Source organism: Solanum tuberosum, unplaced genomic scaffold (genome assembly GCF_000226075.1).
Source record: "Solanum tuberosum cultivar DM 1-3 516 R44 unplaced genomic scaffold, SolTub_3.0 scf00052, whole genome shotgun sequence".
Taxonomy (NCBI): domain Eukaryota; kingdom Viridiplantae; phylum Streptophyta; class Magnoliopsida; order Solanales; family Solanaceae; genus Solanum; species Solanum tuberosum.
The window spans coordinates 1,576,878-1,584,059 of NW_006238977.1; positions in this window are offsets into that span (position 1 = coordinate 1,576,878).

The following is a 7,182-nucleotide window of genomic DNA, read 5'->3' on the forward strand; positions in this document are numbered from 1 at the left end:
CTAAGTTAACTTCTAAATTGGTACTTAGATAATGATTTCTAATCTTAGTAATCTTTATTTTCATTCTGCATTGACATTCAAAAATCAAAATATTTGATTTAAGGTAAATGATTGATCTAATTCACTATATTCCTCGATAAAGAAAAGAAAAAAACAACGACTATGCCATGATATATCCTTGTCGATATACAATAACCACACGACTTTATGAAATCCAAAAAGACAAAAAACAATAAAATAAGACAAAAACATGTTCTAGGTGAACAAGGAACTAATAATAATAATAATAATAATTGATAAGAAGAATTCAGAAAAAATTTAGTCCAATATCAACAATTATATCAAATACCGACTAGAAAACAAAAGAGTTTGTTCGTGTACTAAAGTTATTTTCAGAATTTGAATCCGAGATCTTTAATTATACGTAGTCATCAGTTCGTTGATGTTAAGTTGATTTTGTTTCAACTTTTTTTGTTAATTATGTTTTTTAAATTTAAAAAAATCAAAGAAGTTTTGATAAATGATGTTTTTATGGTTATATATTTCTGTGTGAAAAATCGTTGTCAGCATGCACTAATAATGGAAGGATTTCAAAATTGTATTGTGGAAGCTAAAGGGCACATGAGTCAATGACTTTTTTTTTAATATGAACAGAGAATACATTATTAATTAATGACTCTAATAAGTAATTAAGGGATTTTTAATTACATAATCCGCTATTATTGACATTATTATAATGTTTAGGTTGTTTATTTGTTCATTTTGAGAGATTTATTATGTTAGAGGGGGCAAAGAGGAATCTAAAGTAAAAATAATAATTTCCAGCTTAGATTAAACTTTGCCTAATTAAAGGAATCTTATCTCTTCTAATATATCCATATATCCGTCTGAGTATCTCATCTTCATCTTTTATATGTGTATGTTCTTGACTAACCAATGCTCTATTAACATAAATGCATTTTTTTTAAAATCTAATAAATATATTACAATAAAATGTGTGTTTATTGTGACGCTAATGACGAAGAATTGACAGATAAGGGTAGGTCATGAGAGAAGAAGGACTAGCATGCTTTTTAGTTGACAAGTTTTCAAAGAAGAGGTATGTGTTACATTTAAGGCAAATTGCACATCAAAATGGGAGAGGAAAATAGTATTATAAATTATAAGACATATCACAAGTTTATATGGTACACGCATTCTTGGGTTTGACGATGCAATAACCCAAAGGGAAAATCTGTGAGGTAATTTGTTTTCGTCAAAGTTTTAGTTGTGGCATATATGATATCAGAGTCTAATGTTTATCAATATGATGATGGAACAAACTTTAACGAATACTTGAGTCTTCGAGAGGGATATATGTAACGTCCAAGATGGAGGTCGAACCAATAATATGTACAGGTCAAAAGGAAAGGATTGACAGGTTTCTAGGTTGACAAGCTTTCGGAAAAGAATGCATATTACATCTTAGACAAATCTCACATCAAAATAAAAGAAAGTAAAAAACTTCACAAGTTATAACATAATATCATATAATACGTGCGTTTTTAGAATCAATAATGATATATCCCAAAGAACTAATTCTACATGAAATGAAATTAGATCAAAACGGGCCGTACATATCACGGACTTGGATCATGACATTTATCCACAAGTACTCAAGCTTCAAACTTGTGGTGACATTATTTCATAAAGCAAATACAATATAATAATTTTTTGGGTAACAAAAATAATATAATATTAATTATAATTTGATGGAACGTTTTGTCTATGACAGTAAGATGTAGTCGTACAATAATAGAGTATATAGTAATGGCCTCCATTATTGGTCCAAAAATTAAAATTGAATCAACAAGTGTCCAAGTATAAGGAAATATAAGTGAAATAAATTAAGGTGAGAATGAGCACATTATCACTAGTTTAGGAGCAAATTATTTTTCTTCACACGAATTTTTAATATTATGAATCTTACCAGAATTTGGACTTCTGATACATGTATAGATACATGTATCTCGGATACATAGGGTAAAATTTATGTGTAATTAGTTCTAGATACACTGTATCCAAGTGGATTTGCATGTATTTGACTCTCTCGCTCGCCTCTCTCTTATCTTGCTCGCCTCTCTGCTCTCTCTCTCTCTCTCCCTCCCTCGCCTCACTCCTTATTTTTCTATGTTTAAGAATGTATCTGGCATTCATGATACATGTATCTAGTGTGACTCTCATGTATCTAGGATACATAGACTACCTCGCTCGCTTCCCTCCTATCTCACTCGCCTCTCTCCTTCTCTCGCTCACGTCTCTCCCTATTTCAATGTATCTTCTGGTATAGAAAAACATGTATCTTCTGGTATAGCAAAACATGTATCTAAGTGTATCTGACATGAAATCTGGTATGAAAAATTACTAATTAGTAAGACAATATGTAATTATTTCAAACTTTAGAGAGAATTAGTAAATATGCTAGAAATATTTGTGTAATTAGATAATTTTTCCTATATATTATTCCATGTATATATAAAGTAGATCAATATGTATATATTAATATACGATGTATACATATGTAATAGACCAATATGTATACTAATTAACAATATGTATGTATTATTTCAGCTATAAATACTAATAATATATCTTGCAGTTATTAAAATTGTGTATACTGATGAGTGCGAAAAAGATAGGACATATTTTGATAACATATCGATTTTGATTAGAGAGATTTTAAAAAATGAAAAAAAAAAAAAGAGAAAAGTAATATGAGTTCGGAGAACAAAAATTATGGCTAATTATCCTTCTCGTCATAGTCTATCTTGATCTATTTTGTTCAAACTCTTTAAAAATAATATTGCATTTGTGTTAAAGTACAAAGTATGCAAAGATTGTAATTAAACGACTAAACTTTAATTATCAAATTATATGATTATAATTCATTTTATTACAAAGTACAAACAACTCTAATTATAATAACAATAATATATTCACACAAAGTGAGATTTGGAGAAAATAAAATGTATGCAAACATTATCCCTACTTCAGATACAAACAAGTTGTTTTTTATAGACTCTCAACTCAAGGGAAAATAGTTCAAAACAATCCACAAAAAGAAGTAATTGAAGTACAAGAAATAAAAGATAGTAACAAAACTACAATAAAATAATGCAATAGTCGAGGTACAAGGAATCAACAGATAGTAACATAAATCGAAGATCAAGAAACTACAGGTGCACAATATTACGAATATTAATATAAACGGATAGCAAGCTAATACGGTATGACCTACTACTCTTTTACCATAATTTGTTCATAATAGTCGTAGGACACCTATTCTGATACCATCATTTATTATCACTTGCCTATTAAAAAAAGGCAAAATAAATTTGCACATATATCACTTCTAATATATATATATATATATATATGTTGTTTGAAATGGTATATGATTGAAGTTCATAAATTGTTTGTGTTTTTAGGCAAAAATGATTGAACTTCATCATTTTTGCTTTTTTTGCTTGAATTCGGTCATCTATGTTAGAAGTACATGTACATATGACTGAAGTTCATGTAAAAATTGTTGAAGTTAGATAAATTTACTAAACTTCAGTTATATATAGCAAAAGTTCAAGCAAAAATGATTAAACTTCAGTCATATATGTTTGAAGTTCAACTATATAAAACTTCAAATACAATATATCAAAATCGAATATCGGTACATTTTACCAAATGAAATTGTATGAAACCATATTTAATTTTCAACCTTTTATGTTGTTTAATGTTAAAACTCTAATGCGAGTTGCCAAAATATATTTTATCTTGCGCCTAATTATTTTTGCCCAATTTTTCCATTATCAATCACCATAATGAAATCAAATAGCCTAATTATGAGAAAACAATCTCTCTTCCCCCCTCCTAAAGAAATTAAGTTAATATCATATGAATCGATGACCCACACATCAGATATTAAATTGATAGAATAGGAATTACGTGTGCGACTGTGCTCTAGTTTAAAAAGTTGGGAAGATGAAAAAACAGCAACTTTGCCTCATCATCGCTCAACTTCGATCAAATGATAAGGCAAAGTTCACCAACTCTAGATCAATACTAAACTCTAGATACTAAATTTAACTATGAACATGCAATGGACACTCTTATGTCATGATGTGTTCATTATTGTATGAAGTTAGAGACATGTCACATGTGCATTTGGATAATTATTGTACTCTCTTACAAGGGATGTATCCACACAAAAAATATATCTAATTATAAAGGTTTTGATTCAATTTTGGACCACTTAACCTACATTTTGTTTTCAAGTCATAAGTACTCAAGAGAGGCACATGAAGCTTCTGATTTTTCTTTTAATTCGAGTTGATTGAGGTGTATTTCGATTAATTTTATAAAATATTTGTTATCTTTCATGAACAACATATATCAAATCACTATATTCATTAAAACTAGGGGTGTGCATCGATCGTTTCGGTTTGGTTTTATGTATTATTGGTTTTCGGTTTTTAAATTTGCTAACACAATAACAAACCAATAAGATATTTTTTATCGATTTATCGATTTTTGATCGTAATCGGTTCGATTTTTTATTTACCCAATATGAAAATGTCCGTAAAATAATATATGGCTTCTGATCACTTCTCTAAATGTTTTAATATAGTGAAACACGAAAGATAATGAGAAATTGCAAAATATAATACGAAGGCTATAATTACATGTCACCGCCAAAACATAATATGAAATTTCTGATGTTAATCAAATTACATACCTTTACAAACTTGCAAAAGCTACAACCTACAATTACAAACTAAAACTAAAATCAAATAGTCCAACAAGACTAAAACTAAAACTAAAATCAAATAGCTACAATTGCGAACCCTTACTTTAGTCTTTAGGTTTTGAGTAAACAGTAAAGACTAGTAAAGCGGCCTAGTGTGAAGTGGATAGAGTAGTAATAATTTGACATAGTTATAGTGTCTAGTTATATATTAAATTATTAATATTTAGTGTTTAGGAAGGGTAAAGAAGTAAATTATTACCATCTTATTGGATAATCGGTTTACCCAATAACCCAGTAGTAAAAAACAAAACCGAACCAATAACCCAATAATTTTTTTTATAAACTCAATAAAAACCCAATAACAATAACTCAATAACATTTATTCGGTTCGATTTATTGGTCGGTTCAATTTTTATACACCCCTAATCAAAACTAGGACAACTAAAAAAATCACTTAATATTTTCCCAAAGCAAAATACATAAACTATCTTTAATTTAGACATAAATGTCTATTGAATCCAAACTAACATATACGTTTATATTTTATCATATTTTTATCTTTATTATATATTATAATATAAACTTAAAATCTCATAATTCTCGACTTATCTTCAATCACTGGACCACATCGTTAGATGCTTCCATGAAACTTTTGTTTTTTTCCTAGAGAGCAAATAGTCATATTTGATTAAAAAAAAAAACGTGAAAGATTTAAAGACCTATTCCTAATGCTGACAACAAACGTGGGTGGCTGAATAAGTGTATCTATAGACGGTTGAAGTTTAAGCATTTATTTTAGATGTATAATTGAATATATTTTTTAATAAAAATCAAAATTTATTTTTCAAATAATTTATTAACACTTAAATCTTTTAATATGAAACATAAATTCCAAATATTATCAATTTATCATATACTAACAAATCTAATATTAATGATAGTTTTACCAAAAATATGTGTTTCTTCTATTTTTCTCCTTTTCCTCTATTCATGAACATACTATACCTCAAATCAAAATCTTCAAATAAGGAAGTTTATAAAAGGGATTCATACATTACAAAACAGCCCAACAGAGATTACAACAAAAAGTAATTTTACATATATTTCTTATAGTCAATAACCATGTATAATTAATATAAAAAGGATAAATATATCCCTGAACTATCGTAAATGGTATGCAGATACCCTCTGTCATACTTTTGGGACATTAGTGCCCCTAACATCAGAGGCGGAGCCAGCACTAGGAGTTTAGGGGTTCTAAATTTTCTTCTCCTTCCTTATAATTGAACTGTCAATTAGTTTTTTAGGAATTCACAAGTTATTACTTAATTTTCTGGTACAAATATAGGGTCCACGGAAAAGCTACTGGGTTCGTCCGAACCCATGAACCCCCGCCTAGCTCCTCCCAGCCGGGCATCCAAAAACCAGAGCATATATGCCCTTCACTCTAACGGATGACCATATGCATGTGGCGCAATCTTATCCGTCCATTTGATATTTAATAAAGGGAAAACGTGCAAATATACCCCCTAGCTATCGTAAATGGTATGCATATACCCTCCGTCATACTTTTGGGGCATTGATGCCCCTGTCGTCCAAAAACTAGAGCATATATACCCTTTATACTAACAGACATACACGTGTCATAATCTTATCCATCGATCTGACATTTATTAAATATCGGATCGATGGATAAGATTGCGCTCTGTGTCCCATTTATTCATCTGTTAGAATTGAAAGGGCATATATGCTTAGTTTTTGGACGGCAGGGGCACCAATGTCCCAAAAGTATGACGGAGGGTATTTGCATACCATTTACGATAGTTCGGGGGTATATTTGTCATTTTTCCCTTTAATAAATATTGGGTTGGTGGATAGGATTATGACATGTGTATATCCGTTAGTATAAAGGGTATATATGCTCTAGTTTTTGAACGGTAGGGGCACCAGAATCCCAAAAGTATGACAAAGGTAATCAACGTACCAGTTACGATAGTTCAGGAGTATATTCATCATTTTTCCCTTTAATAAAAAAATGACTGAGTTTTCAAAAAATCGATCAAACTTATGATTTAAGAAAAATCGAATTTCTAAAAGAACAGAGTCGCCACTTAATTTTTAGTAAAAATCAAGAAAAGATTAAAGATTTTCAAAAGATTTAAACAGATAAAATCCATTGAAAATAAAAGGGTTCGAAGTTCAATGTACATTCCGAGAAGGTGTTAGGCCCTCGGAATGCCCGCTAACTCGCGGTTGACCGGCGATTTGACCAAAATGATTTTGACTAATTTTGAAATTTTAACTTAAGAAAAAGAATTAATTTATTTTAACTAATTATTTTTAGAATTTAACTAAGTAAAGAACTCATGACTTTGACTACTTTTGAAAGTTTAACAAAGTAA